The sequence below is a fragment of the Carcharodon carcharias genome, chromosome X (genome assembly GCF_017639515.1).
Source record: "Carcharodon carcharias isolate sCarCar2 chromosome X, sCarCar2.pri, whole genome shotgun sequence".
Classification (NCBI taxonomy): Eukaryota; Metazoa; Chordata; class Chondrichthyes; order Lamniformes; family Lamnidae; genus Carcharodon; species Carcharodon carcharias.
The window spans coordinates 23813919-23829747 of NC_054507.1; the positions used below are offsets into that span (position 1 = coordinate 23813919).

The 15829-nt window shown below is 41.2% G+C and overlaps 1 protein-coding gene across 2 annotated transcripts in view; it reads left to right on the plus strand.

Moving 5' to 3' along the window:
• Positions 1 to 7443: 7443 nt before the first annotated feature.
• LOC121273238 (polypeptide N-acetylgalactosaminyltransferase 6-like) overlaps positions 7444 to 15829 on the plus strand; it is a 74669-nt gene continuing 66283 nt past the window's right edge. The window contains exons 1-2 of one of the 2 annotated variants that reach the window (XM_041180264.1): positions 7444 to 7668; positions 7884 to 7954. The gene's annotated coding sequence lies outside the window, so the exon portion shown is untranslated. The remainder of the gene's footprint in view (positions 7669 to 7883; positions 7955 to 15829) is intronic. The other variant, XM_041180263.1, reaches the window with a different exon arrangement.

The window sequence follows — 15829 nt, forward strand, 5'->3', positions numbered from 1 at the left end:
GAATCTGTGCTGATCATAATCAGAGATATCTATGGGGAATGGATTGTTGGGGCAGCTTGCAGGGTAGGGGGAGGGGTGGGTGGGGAGGGATGGTTCCATAACCTGGCATGAGCCAGCACCTTCAGGGGAGGTGGGGGAAAAAATAGTGAGCAAACACAATAATGCTACTCACAAAAAGAACATTGTGATTCAACTGAAAGTTGCCTTTGCACTTGACTTTCACCCACTACAGATACTGGAAATTGAAAGCCATATACACAATCATGTGATCATTTTATTCAACTTTTTTTAAAAGCAACAAACTTTGGATATTTACCAATAGGAGGTTTGCAAAGTAATAGCGGGACCTCTGTGTTGGAGCTCCTGATAGAAGTGCATTGTTACCAAGGGCTAATCGTAATCCATTACTATTTCTAGTGAAAAGGTACACAGTAGTATAAAAGCAGGGAACACAAAAAATAATGAGCAGAAATAAATATTTTCCTAAATCCATTATCATGCTCAGTCTCTCAATCTTACACTGGCCTGGGCTGAAATCCAGGCCAGGCTGATGGGATAAAATTCTCTTCTATCCTTATAGCCAAGGGGATCTTATGCAAATTGAGTTTTGCAAAATCTGAAGCCAGTTCCAAGTTTGCGTGGACTCAAAAGGGCTTAACTGCCTTTAATTTAGCAATAACTGAGTGCCTTGAAAACATTGTTCCCTGTAATTTCCTTTTGCTGTGTGCAGTCCATTTATGGCACTGTGCAACCCCTTCAAGATTGCCATTCAGCCATGCACGTACACATCTTAAAAGGAGCCACTGCTTGTGCCTGGCCTTTTTGTCCCCTATGTGGCACATTCTTAATTGCTGCATGGCCCTGTACCGCACGGCTAGAAGAGAATGTTGCATGGGACATTTTTCTGCATCAAAAGAAGCTATATATGTTGTAGTAATTAATAGTTGTAGATTGGTAATCTTGCTCTAAGAGTTCAGATGGCAGTTAGTGTAGCAAATTGAAAAAATGCCACACTGGTACATTTGGAGATATTCTTCTGAGATTGGGGTGGAGGCACACGCTATGCTTCCAATCCATGCTTTAACTGACCTGGAAATACTTGATGCTGAAAAAGGGCAGGAAGACCCCTGCCCTCCATACTGACACCCCCGTCTCCTCCACCTCAATGGGGCCTGCCTGACTGGCCCTGCAAAGGCCGCCCCAACGTACCCTCTCCTCCAGGCCTCTATGGTTGCTCCTTGTCCCAGGCCTCCTGCAGTCTCAACAATGGACACCCGATTGCTGGCAGCTTTTGGAGGCTGGACCCCCATCCTGAATGATCCATAATCCCAATGGCAGGGAGGTAAATGCCTGATTGGGATTTAATCCCATCAGGGCTCCTGGAAGTGGTCATAGTGGGGTTACCACTAACTCTCTGGCAAATGAGCAGGGCTACCTCCACAGCCATTAAACTCAGGTAGATACCAGTGTTGTAGCTGTACTGGAACAGCTTGGCTAGGGGCGCGACAAGTTCTGGAGCACAAGTCTTCAGTACTATTGCTGGAATGTTATCAGGGCCCATACCTTTACAGTATCTTCAGCTGTTTCTTGATATCACATGGAGTGAATCGAATTGGCTGAAGACTGGCATCTGTGATGCTGGGGGCCTCCAGAGGAGGCCAAGATGGATCATCCACTCGGCACTTCTGGCTGAAGATTGTTGCAAATGCTTCAGCCTTATCTTATGCATTGATGTGCTGGGCTCCTCCATCATTGAGGATGGGCACGTTTGTGGACCCTCCTCCTCCAGTTAGTTGTTTAATTATCCACCACCATTCATGACTGGATGTGGGACTGCAGAGCTTAAATCTGATCCATTCTTTGTGGGATTGCTTAGTTGTCTATTGCATGCTGCTTATGCTGTTTGGCATGCAAGTAGTCCTGTGCTGTAGCTTCATCAGGTCGACACCTCATTTTTAGGTATGCCTGGTGCTGCTCCTGGCATGACCTCCTGCACTCTTTGAAATCCCCTGGCCTGGTAGTAATCGTAGACTGGGGGGTATGCCTGGCCATGAGGTTACAGGCTGTGGTTGGGTACAATTCTGCTGCTGATGGCCCACAGCACCTCAAGGATGCCCAGTCTTGAATTGCTTGATCTGTTTGAAATATATCCCATTTAGCACGGTAGTAGTGCCACACAACACAATGGAGAGTGTCCTCTACAAGGACTGTGCAGCGGTCACTCCTACCAATACCATCATGGACAGATGCACCTGCAACAGGTAGAGTGGTGAGGATGAGGTCATGAAGGTTTTTCCTTCTTGTTGGTTCCCTCACTGCTGCAGACCCAGTCTAGCAACTATATCCTTTAGGACTCAGCCAGATCAGTCAGTAGTGGTGCTACCAAGCCACTCTTGGTGATGGACATTGAAATCCCTGTGCTTCTTCAGTGGTTTTCAACATGGATGTGTACTGATTCATCGTCCTGGGGGGAGGGGCGCAGTAGGTGGTAATCAGCAGGTTTCTTTTGCCCATGTTTGACCTAATGCCATGACACTTCATGGGGGTCCGGAGTTGATGTTGAGGACTCCCAGGGCAACTCCCTCCTGGCTGTATACAACTGTGCTGCCACCAACAGGACTAACAAGACAGACCTAGGAATGGGAAGTTGTCTGTAAGGCATGATTCCATGACTCATCTGTGGGACAGCTCTCCCAAGACTCCAGTTGTTCATAAGAAGGAATTTGCAGGGTCAATAAAGCTGGGAGTGTCATTGTTGTTTCTGTTGCATAGATCGATACCTGACCCGGTTTCATTCCTTCTAGACTTCATAGTGGCTTGATACAGCATTTGAGAGAGCATTTAAGAGTCAACCACTTTACTCTGGCTCTAGAGTCACCTTTTAGCTTTTTTAAATTCCAGATAATTTTTTGATTTGAACCCATATTCCCCACAACATTAACCTGGGCCTCTGGATTACTGGTCCAGTGACGTTACCAGTGCGCCACTTCCTCCCCCCTTACCAGTAACATGTCTGTCATGGTATTGGGCCTGGATACGTGAGGCAGCTCAAATGAGTTTGAAGGAGAACTCGGGGCGAGCATCAAATCACTGAGTGTGAAATTATTCCCTTCATTATCTTACTTGATGTATCTGTTCAGCAGCTGTGAGTGCTTCTAGCTGTTCCTGGTCTCTCTGGTCCAAAAACTTTACTCATTTATTCCAAGGATCCACTCTTTTCCTTTGAGAAATTCTGGATAAGCTGAAATAAGACGACTTTAAGGAAGGGGAATTTATCCCAAATTGACAGACCTCAATAATGTCAATTAACCTTTATCGCGTGGCACAATCCAGGTGCAATATTCGAGGCATGAGAAAGGGCTGGGAGATACTTAGGTCATTAAAATGAAAAGTGAGAGTAACGGAATGAACAGAGCTGTCTAATCATATGGCACTTCAATCACAGTTTTAGCATAGCTACATATCATGAGTTAATTTCTCAAACCAGGGTTAATGACCTGATACCGTGTAAATTAACCAGCTGAAGCTCCAAATATTTTGCACCTTGATTTTCACACTGCCACTGCACAGCAGCTGAAACCAAATCCTCACTTTACTTCATATATATGTGTAAAAGGAATTAGCTGATTGACAATGTGACGAGGGGAAATAACACTATTCTGCTGTGAATAATCCCTTCTGATTTAGGCAGGACGTTCGGCAGTGCCAGCAGCCAATTTTCCGTTATTATTCCCAACTAACTCTCAGTGGAGCGCTCCCATCAGAATAATGTACGGAATAACGACCCCCGAGTGACGAGGCGGCAACGTCAGCAGGGAGTATGGCCGATGCTGTCGCCAACCAAAGGATACAAACCATCAAAATTGCTCGATCGGTCAGACATCAAATCGTTTAATTCTAAATAGATTATCGACTCCACCATCAGTCTCCCCGCTTCAGGTGTCAAACACTCCCAGGTCAGGTTGTCATTGTCTCTCCTTTGCGATCAACCAGAATGTCATCTCAGTTTTTGCAGGGTGTTTTTTTTTTTGATGACTAATGAGACCTATTTTTGCTGGAAATGAGCGTTTGTAGATTGAACACTGAATCCCGAGTTGGGATCTGGATTTTTCAGACGAGACTACCTTAGTTGGCCTTCACATTCAGCATCAGTAATGCGACAGGCCTCAGGAGGAGGAGGTACCTTCATGAATGGTTTTTCGCTGTGCTTTCTCACCTTAAACCAGTTGCCCCCACCGACGGATGTCAATGTTACACTTTTTCAGAGTCGCTTATAAGCAGCCTTTTTAGTTATTTTATTGACCTACAAAACTGCTACCTCTTTGTCAGGTACAGCGCAGCAGGCTACAGCGTAAAGCAACCCTGCTTTCTGCAACAACATCATGCCTTCAGCCACATTATGCCTCAGAAGAGCCCGTGACCAGTGGGCCGTTTCTCCAGCCTATTGACCCTCCAAGTCAATTCACCAATGAGTACTGAATTAAGGGCAGTTTTGAGCTTTAGGCTCACATCCACCAGAAACAGGATTGAGATGCACAAACTCATTTCACATGGGACCCTTACAGTCAAAGGACACTTGCATCCCATCAGTATGGACTGGATTTGGCTCTAGATGAAAAGTTAACGTTTAATACAACTCGATTCTTTTGTATACTGATTTAATCTGGTGGATTAACAACCATTTCAAAATAGCACACTTAAATCATTAGTCAGAGCAAAGGAAATAAAACCCCAGTTCTGGCAGTGAGAGAATTGTATGTATTTCATTATTCGTAAAGGATCTATCAGGGAAGAATATAAATAAAGAGCCCATATGGTTGGTATTTACCAAACACTAAGTGGAGAAATGTGTTGTAATGTCTTGGGCCTCGAGTTTGAAAAACAAAACCCGTTTTAATGATACAAACTTGAACATGATACATGAAGGGTCGCAAGATCATTCCAGAAATCAGGTAAGTGTTTGCACAAGGTATGGTTCCAAAAATCACTCAAGGTTAGACCATTGCCAACAGCACCATTTTTCTGGCAAAAACAGCGTAACAGATTGAAATCCATTGGAATAAATAGATTTTGTTTTTACACATTGCAAACCCGTTGAAATGCTAGGTTTTTTTGCAGTCAGACAGAAGCATATTGGGCCTAATCTTGCTGAAGTAGGGCACCTGGCGGTGTGCACTGACTTTTTTCCCCCTGCACTCCTCAGCTCCAAAAAATATTTCTTAATGAAAACGCAAGTTTATAAATGGGCAATGGGGCATGTGGGACCATAATCAGTGAGATTTAAGGATTAAGAAACAGGAACGATGGAAAAAGTCAAATCGGGTAAAGATGGAAGGAAGACTAGATAGAGAGACAAGAGTACAAAAATGTAAAATTTGGCACTCAAATCTCTAAATTACAGACAAATTAGGTTGTTTAAATTGTTCCCTTTCTGGATTGGAAAGATTGACATTAATTCGTTAAAAGTACTTAAGCGATTATGAGCCCTAACTTTATGCAGTAAGTTCAATGGGCAATAACGTACAAGTTCTTCAAAGTAACAGGTAGACTAAGTGCGAAATGCCATTTGTATGAAGCAATATAAATCGACCAGAAAGTTCTAGAAATTCGCAACTCGGCGTATCCCTTAAACTTGTTGACCGATTTGCGCATTAACAATGTGTTCGATTAATACTTATACAGAATTCAGTCCATGACGTTTATCCAATTAGGTCGTAATGCAGCTTGATATCCCAAATGTCCAGTGTGTGTCCCACAAGGTGATGCCAGAATACAGCAGTTTTGCATATAAATCCTAGAAGTGGTAGAAATGCCGGTTGCTGAGCAGATTGGAACAAAGCAATTACTTGCCCTAATTGAGCTATTTCTCCCCGAAAGGTCCTTTGATCTTTGCTTTCTACCATACCCAACAGAAAAATTAGTATCCAAGTCTTAGTTTGTGAGGTCCTGTGGAAGCCAGGACCTTGAGTTACAATGAGTTGCTTCAAAGTGCAATAACTGTAACAGAAATTACAACATAGGACATTTGGGCCAACCAGTCCATGTTGGTGCTTATCCTCCATATGTGCAGTCTCCTAATCCCATTTATCCACCCTATCCCTTCAGCTATGTATCTAACCTATTCTTTAACATTGACATGGTTTTTACTTCAATCGCTACCTCCGGCAATGCATTCCATAGCCCCAGAGTCCGCTGCATAACAACGTTTGCCTGCTCTAAGTTATTTGACTTTGTATCTATGCCTCCCCCTCTTTGTTCCAGGCCCTTCAACTCGAGAGAAACATTGATTCTTCGACCTCCAACATTCACATACGTTCTGAATCTTGGCAGAACAAGTGCAAGAATCAATTAATTAGCTTTTCACCATTATTAGCACAAGTCTGTCCTGTCTACCAATTCTCTATAACACATCCACTTCATTCACTGGGTAGGAAGCAATTAAGTAGTAGGTCAACTTTAGCTTTATTGTGGTGATTATGAGAGCAGTGCCTGAAAGATCACACACCTGAACCAACGCTTAGAAAACCCTAGCAACCACAGGGTCCTAATGCTTGCCTTGTTCGGATGATCCCACTGATGCTACTTGAAGATTTCTTCAATGTGCCACCTGTGAGAAAAATCAGAAATCCACAGGTTCACGAACTGTGCTGAGGAAATCGTCCTCCACTATATATATTATCATCAATGTTGTTTTAAGTGGCTGCAATATTTGATTTCTATAAAGCCAGCTGAGGAAAAAAAAATACTCCAGCGTCAGTTTTTAAAAAAATCTGCAACTGCTGGAACTCTAATAATCCCAATTTCAGCATTAACTCTTTTGAAAAGCATGTGGCACATCAATCCTTTAGCACCCATCCAGTGTTTGGCGCCTGTACCCTAACCCTGTTCAACGAAGAGGAGGAAGTTCTCTTGGTGTCCTGGCCAACATTTCTCCCTCAATATCAGAAAAACAGATGAAATGGTTCTTCATCTCATTTCCATTTGTGGGACTTTGTTATTTACAAAATGGCTGTGACGTTCAATCATGTCGTAACAGTAATTGCCCTTCAAATAAATTCAATGGACGTGAAGCACCTTAGCACCACCTGAGAGACTTCAGAAGGCACTAAAATTCAAATTATTTCTATGGCAAAGCTCAGTGGGGTTACGATTCACTTTTGGCGATCACAAATCTCACACCTAACATTCCCCCAATGTTGACTGTTCTGTCGGCCAATTATGAATTGGACCTTACCACAAACAAACGCTGCTTTTATACACGCGTAAATTTTTCATTATTTTATATTTGGCTTAAGGAAAGAAAGTTGGTATTTTTTTGAGAATAAATGCCTTTGAAATCGTGGCAACGTCCTTCTCCGAGGGAAGGAGCAATCAGATCCTTGGGGCGCTAGGACCCGCCAGAATCTGCGAGCCCTGGAGTAGCTCTACACCTGCTGCAACGGTTCGAGACGCTGTAGTCTGGTTGGCTGTTCCATATATTTAGCAGTGAGGAGGGGCTCACCCCTGTTACTTTAGAAATTCAGGATTATTTTTAGTTGCCCGCCCTTTTCCATTCGCTAAATGCTGGTCTGGTGAATTGTTCCTAGCACGGTTCCAGGATTAGGATAGTCGGAAGTTTTCTGCACTTCCTACATTTGCTGATCGTCCTTTCTTCCGCTCGGATCTAAGGTACTTCAGCTGCTAGCCTTGCGTTCTACCAATTTATCCTCCTAGTTAAGATAGATCGTTAGGTAAATCAGACCGAATTTGTAACAAATTATGTTTTAAAAGTTCCAACTGGGGAGTAAAGCGAAACTGAAATGTGATGGACTCGAGAAATCGGCTTGTGCCAGGATACGTATTTATTGACGATGAACCTTGTTTTTCCCAAATCTTATTTTAAGCAAGGGGAATTGACATTTAAAGGGGAAATGCCTGTGTCATTTCCGTGATGAGTGACACTTCGTTCTCCTCGGTAAGTTCTTTTCATGAAGTTTCCTGAGTGACATGTTTTCCGGAACCTCCCAATATGCTGGCTTTAAAAAAAAGTTACACTCTTGTAACTGATCTTTGGGTTTTGTAGTTGTTTTGCGTTTCTTGTAGATAACGATTCTACATGATAGAGAACACAATTGATGCAATGGGAATGAAATGTTCGAAGCTTTGTATTGGGTGTGTGGAATTGACTTGAGGCTCTCAAAGGGTTGAGATGGCTGTTCCTTTTGAATAATTAAATGTTTGTTGTACAAAATTGTTTGTCAAACTAGTTTAGATGATTTCAGGTGAGTAAGCTGGATTTTTTTTTAAACTAGAGTTTAATGGTTCAACTGCATATTCTTGGCTTTACTGCTCCCTTTTGAAGAGAGACTATATCTCTGTGCCCCTTTTAAAATGCAACATTTGTATAATGAATAATTTAATTGAAACTAATAATGGGCAGGGTGGTACTGTCTTGGAAGCTCTGGGTTCCAAACATACCCAGATTAAAATAATAGTTTTAGCAGATGAACGTCCATGAATGATTAAATTGGTACGTGCAATCGTTACTGTGCAGCTGAGCACTGCAAAGCAGGTTGGCTTCAGATTTGATTTCCAAGACACTTAAGTTAGCTGATATCAGCTGGAGCAGCAGTCAGCATTGCCCCTAGGTTAAGGAGGACAAAATTGTTAAGTTCTGACTCCCACACTATCCAGTGTCTGTGTGGACATTAAGTGAAGTCAAGATCAGGTTTCATGTGCAGAAATAGACAAAAGCATAGGCAGCAATAACGACCTTTCAAATGATAATAAACATGTTATCAAAACTTGTATTTGCATCACACCACTCAAAAGTATCTAAGTACAGACTGAATTTTGTAGGAAAAGTAGGCATTTTGTCCACAGCAAGGTTCCACGAATAATGACAAAGTAGCCTATTTTCATTGGCATTAGATGAAGGGGTCATATGGGCTGGGACAACACCATTGTTCTTCAGACTAGGCCATGGGATCTTTAACATGCACCTAAACAAGCAGGCAAAACCTTGCTTTAATGCTTCAGCAAAGGACATCACCTCTGACAATGCTATGCTTCTGTAGTACAAAAGTGTGTCAGACTAGGTCATGTTGTCACATCCCAAAGTGCATTTGAGCCAACAACCTTTGAACCCAGAAGTGAGGTTGGTGCCAACTAAAGTTAGTTGACTGTCATTTTCTTTCTCCTGTACTCAAAGCATTATTAAGTATGTCAATAACTAGTTTGTGGTTACAACTGTATGCTTGCTGATACTATAAACACTTGGCCCAGCTAGGCTGTTATCTTTTGGGTGTGTGGAGCAAATTCCTTATCCTTCGTGCGTGAGACTTCATATCCATTTGTAACTAGTTTCCGTAAACGCTATAAATTCTATACTTATCAATCTGGTGACACAATAGAAAGGTGTCATAAAGTTACTTATTTTCAGAAGCAACGGTGACTTTTATGTGATCCTTATTTTGAAAGGAATGCCATTTTTAAAAAAAATGTTGAAGATGCAATTTTCAGTTATGGTGTTTCACCATGGTAATTAATTTTCAAGGCAATTTAATGTACTTGTATACAGTGCAAAATATGATTGTGGTACTAATTGTGTTTTAATTTGTTTATAAATCACTTTTTACTACTTTTTATTTATGGACTTTACTGGCATCATTGGGTTTTGCAATCTCAAGCCAGCTTCTCATGGATACGTGCCCACTGCACACAACTACCATGGCGTGTGTGTATATTTCATGGTGTTACTAGGCAGCTGGTTGTGCCTTTAGACACTGAATTAAGAGAGTGGAAAATGCATTGTTACCCCGAGAACTTCACCTTTCAAGGAGAAAACCTGACCAAAAATGGTTGGCAGAAAGACAAGTGTAACAAAATAGGCAACAGGAGACAAAAAGATTCTAAGTCATCACCTTAGTGAGTACAATACGAGAACTACAATTTCACAAGCATGAAAACCAACAGAAACAAGTCAATAGAAATCATAGTGTAATAGTGATTCAAGCACTTTAGCTATACCAGGACATTTTTCAATTAGTGTACTTTCTACAGTGTGAACTTTCACAGGTATTTAAATTGAGTTTTCTGTGCAGGTGGTTTCTGATTTGTAAATTGAGTTTTCAAAGAAACTCCAGAAAAAGCTTACATAACAACAGTAAAGTTCAAGCATCAAGAGGTACGACTTCAGTATTGCTGAAAAAAGAGACATATCTAAGCTTTTCATCTTGTACTCATCAGAACACTTGCATGATTACCAATATGAGGGGGAAAACAACAGTTTATACAGTATGTGAAGAGAGTGCTGATCGGTTGGCAAGTGGTGTTGCCATGGAGAATGCACCACTGATGGTGATTGATAGTTAACTGCCAAGCATTTTGACATTTAAACCAGGCAGCTTGACCCTGATTGGTCAAGACATTACCCTGAGGAATGAGTCAGCAAATGGTTATCACTTATTTTGTTTAGCTGAAACAGGTGCAGTATATGTACATGTTCTTTCTGTCTGCAAAGAACAAGGCTCTGTGTATTAATATAAGTAGCTTCCAGTACACACACATGTGCCACACTGCGAGCCCAACTGACAATCTTAAATTGGTTGTCAGTGAAATTTTTAGCACACTGAGGATTATTTAGCAAATGTTGTCCAATTGTGGAATCACATCTAATGTTGGACATTTGTTTTGAGTTTTGCAAGCATGAGCTGGTCGGGTACGGTCTGTAACCTGCCCATTACGAACAGTAGCTGGGACATGCTGTTTGATATGACCTGCCAGTCTTTGGGATGTATGGCCTACATACAGCCAGTGTGATGCCAGAAATGTAGGCCGTATGTCCCAAAGACTGGCGGATTGCATAAAACAGCATGTCCCAGCCGCTGTTTGCAATGGGCAGGGTATGGACTATGCCCAACCAGCCTGTGCTTGCAAAACTCAAAACACAGTCCAACAATGGATATGATTCCACAATTGAACAATATCTGCTAAATAATCCTCTGTGTTAAGAATTACACTGACAACCAATTTAAGATAGTCAGTTGGGCTTGCAGTGTGGCACATTTGCGTGTACTGGAAGCTACATATATTAATACACAGGGCCCTGTTCTTTGCAGACAGAAAGAATATGTACGTACATTGTGCAGCTCTGAAGAAGAGTAATACGGACCCGAAACATTTACTGTTTCTCTCACCACACGCTGTCAGACCTGCTGAGTTTTTCCAGCATTCTCTGTTTTTATTACATACAAAACAAAATAAGTGACAGTTACTCGCTGACTCATTCCTCAGGGCAATGCCTTGACCAATCAGAGTCAAGGAGTCTGGTCTAAATTTCAAACAATGTTTGGCAGTCAACTGACAGTCACATCACTGGTACATTTTCCATGGCAATGCCACTTGCCAACCAATCAGCACTATCTTCACATACCGTATAAATTGTGGTTTTCCCCTTGTATTGGTATTCTTGAGTGTCCTGACGAGTGCAAGATGGAAAGTTTAGACATGTCTTTTTTTCCAGCAATATTCAAGTTCTGTACTACCAAACCACTATAGGTGCTACTCACTCGTGGAATAAATATTCTTCTGATGCATTAAAATGTCTAACGCATCATTTGAGCATCACACGTTGCACAATTCATTGCTTGTTGGAAGTCTAATCACTGTTGTATAACCAGACATGATAGCCATTCTATGCTAAGGAGCATGCCACAAATAGCAATAAGATTAATGACTAGTGAATCTCTCTTTTCAGTAATGGTAAGGGAGGAATATTAACTTGGGGCACTCTCTGATTGTCATATAGTGCCATGGAGTCATGAGTATCTATTGGCGCAAGCAGGGTGTTGGTTTAACATGTCTGTTAATGGGTGGGACTTCTCCAACACCCTGTACTTGTGTAAGAGGTCTGGTGACAGGTTTTGTAAACTGACAGCACCTCCTTCAAACTGAAACTGATGCCTTTTGCTCTTCTCTAGGCCAGGGCTAACAATTAACACGAATCCTGGTTTTAAAAAAAAAACATGTAGGATGCCCACTATTGTCTTGTCTATCCCAAAAGTTGAAAATGCAACAATATGAGACTAATTTGTACAAGTTAACTGATGGGTTTCGTTTCTCCTATCGGTCAACAGTTGGTGGCCACTTGACTTTTAAGAAAGGTGGGTGAAAAAACAATTTGGTATGCTCAAAGACCCTGGTGAATTGTGTCAAGCTGGTAGGATGCAGATTTGAAACAACGATCAATGTGAATGGGGGCAATGTTATTTTTTAAAAAAATTCATTGTTCTTGAATTATGGAGAGTGATTGATATTAATGAAATTACATACTGGAATGCAATCAAAATAGGGTGCCTGACTTTGTGTTCACGTTCAATGTGAATGGATGAGACACTTAACCTCATTAAAGCAGAAGAAAGCTCACTGACCAATTTTATAGTCCAGCCAGTAGAAATGAACCAGTTATGCCGCCACATGCTCAGGTACATTGTGACAATAATTCGAACTTCAAAGTAGATGCCCATTGCACGAATTTCCATCAGTCTTATTCATATGTTGAAGGCTGGTCTCCTGTCTATCTGTGACACTTCCTTAAGAGGGTAGGTTCCTTTTGACTATAAATGAACTGAAAGGCCAGTAATCATTTGTGATCAGGGTTTGTGACCGGTCATTGGACAGAAAGAACAGTTTTCTGGAATTGGGTGGCATGGTGTGGAGACTGTTTCCCCCTGAAAGTAGCATAAAGACAAAACATTGGGATTGTGTGATAAAACTGGAAGTTAGCTGAGCTGAACCTCGTGTCACATTGGATTTGACTGCTGTAAATCAAGATGGAGCAGAGAGAAGTCTAAATTTTTGGGTTTTTAATATTTAAAAAAAGCAATTTGGAGTGTAAACTCATGGCAGGATTGTGTAGCTGTAATGGCTGTGTGGTTATATAGTGGGTTGTAATTGAGAGGCAGCTTGATTGTAGGATTCAGTCTATGAGCTCATTCTTCAGTTAAGCTTTCACAACACCCACTGTGCTCCCACTGATGCTTTAAAAAAATGACACCGTATGTCTTCTCAAAAGACACATTCAAAGCCAGTTCTGAGTCATTTTAAAGCCTTTTTAAATGAATAAAAGCTTTTTTATAGCTGGTGAATATTTTGCTCAAGATGAAAAGTGTTAGAGCTGGGAAATGGAAACACTCCCAGCACCAGCACAGGTACAACACAGGTTTGATACAGTAAAGCCCCCTCTATATTGCCCCAAATTGTGTTTGTTTCCAACTCAAAAGAGTTGCAGCATGGCAGAATTTTCTGTTTCCCACACCAGCTATCCTGTGGGCTGCATGCAATTTGTGCTAAGTTAGTGCCTTTCTTTTGTCATGTTTTTGAACTTTCCTAGCTGATGGCATCATCAAGAACCTGAGTGGGAGTCCATTGGTGTATAGGAGGTGAACTGACACATGTCATTGAAATTAACATCTAATTGAAAACTAGAACTTTTATTGAGCGCATTGCCAAACTTTAGACTGGAATGTTAACTCTCTGCAGCACTTTCCATTTAATCTAACACTTTTTAAAAAAATGTACAGGCAGAAAATTATTCCCTTTATTACAATACCAGGTGTGGCCAGTGTAGGTATGATGCAAGCCAACCAGTTAATCATCTTTGTTAGAATAGGTGTGGCATTAGCCCTGGGGTAAAAACTGACTTCACTAATTTACTAAGGAGGCAAGGAATGGATGCATTACTTGAAAACAATTATCTGGCCAAACTGGAAATTGGGATGTCCAGATACAATATTTTAAATAATTCCTGGTATGTTTTTAGTTTTCAATGTGCATCAAGTTAGGTCAAACTGGTTCAACCACAAATGACCCAAATTGCAGCTGTTGCTGTACCAGAACAACGACTCGGTGTTGTCATTAAAAACCTTTTCAGTAAATGTACTTGTCGTCAGAGAAGTTGGAGAAATTTGCTATAGACAGCATCTTTTAAAGGCTTCATATGTAGGTCCTGCCGCTATCCTTGCAGTAAGTAGTATCTGTGCGATATCGCCCTAATGCCCTCAATAATCTCTTGGGTGAGAACTCATTGTGTGGAAAAATATGGGTCAGAATTTATTTTTTGTCACGATGGTATTATGTATGCTGACACAACACACTGTGCACTATACTATTTTGGCAAGATTCTAGTGTTTTCTCCTGGACTTTCTGAATCATAACGTTTGTGCAGTAACTTTTTTTTAAACTCTACCTACCCCATGGGGTAGAATCAGGTACAGGACTAATATGGGATTGATGCAGCTTTACAATTCAAGATACTTTCCAGTACTTTTGTTTTTACTTTCTCTGAGAAAGTTAGTTTCTCCTAGACAATCCCATGCTTCCTTTGAACTGAAACTTGACCCTATGTGTAATAACTGAAATATTGTGCCATGGGTTAATGATAAACCTTTTTTATATTACTGGAGTATGCACAGCAAATAGGACAGGATGTCAATGTACTCCTGATCTTGACAAATTAGCAGAAATACATCATGCTGACAGACCCTGTGGATCAGGCTAAACTGCTAGCAGAAGTTTATTACAAGAAGTGAAACCATGCAGAGACAAGAATAAATCTGCAGATTAACATAAATACAGTGACTTTAATAATCTGTTAACAAATTCAAAGTCTACTTCAATAGCTTTTCAATCGGCCCATAATAGAATTTTTTTTGCATAAAAGTTGTTTCAGAGAGCTTTTAATCCACCCAATTTGGTGTATATAATGCATGGGCCCATGACTGGCCCCACCCAAAAATGGTAAAACTGGCCATAACACAGAAAATTATACAACCTCTGGTTCAAAATATGTTAACACTTAAAAATGTAGGCTGAAAGGGGCAAAGCAGAATTTGTGTTTTTAATATGTCATGAGGGGAGGTGGGTGGGTGAGGTGTGGAAGAATGCAAAGGGGCCCCAAATACCTTCAGTACTTGGTATGGGAGGGAGGCAAAAAACTTTCTTTGTTCTTCCCCCACCCACCCAATACATATCGCAACGCATTGGAGTAGAAAATCTGAAGAGCGAGAGGCGCCAGTCTGGTCCTATGTTATGTCTAAGTTGGCACAAATGAATCCTTTTGCAATTAATCAAACTGTTCCAGTTCCAATTACCTTTTGTAATGCAAGATCAGAGGCAAAAAGAACTGCAGATGGAAACATCATTAGAAACTTGGCCCTAGCCAAAAGGGATTTGACTCGATTTGGATCCCTCGGGTGGGACAGCTATTCCAGATAGAGTTCTGACTCTTTTTCTCAAAGTAGAAATTCAATTTGGTATTTTCCATTTGTCCTGAAGAGACTACAACTATCTACCCAAGCTATCAATATAAATGAAGGTGAATCATTTTTGTTTGAAATAGGTGTTTGCACTCAAAATAAGACTTGTCTATCTTTACCCAAAGACAATTCTAGTTTTACATCTGTCACACTACATGACCTAATTCATCTAACAAAAGCTTGAATTGAAACAATGGGAATTAGGATCTGTCACTGTTCTGATCTAGAATGCACTCGGGGTCAAGGGTTTGGATGAACTGCTCCTAGCTTCTGCAGCTCCATAACCAGCCTCTTTGGGTTTTCCCTTGCAGTAGGCAGAACAATCAGCTTCCTTTGCACTGCTCTTTTGTGACAGCACGGCAAGATTGGGATCTTGGCGTGTAGAAGAATTGGCATGAGTCCATGGCTTACTATTCTGATACAGCAAGTTGTTACATCAGAATTAGGTATTGTCAGAGTTCAGCTTTGTGTTCTGAATGATGCATAAATGTCATTACACCCATTTTGACATAACCTTTGCCCCACAAGAAAGG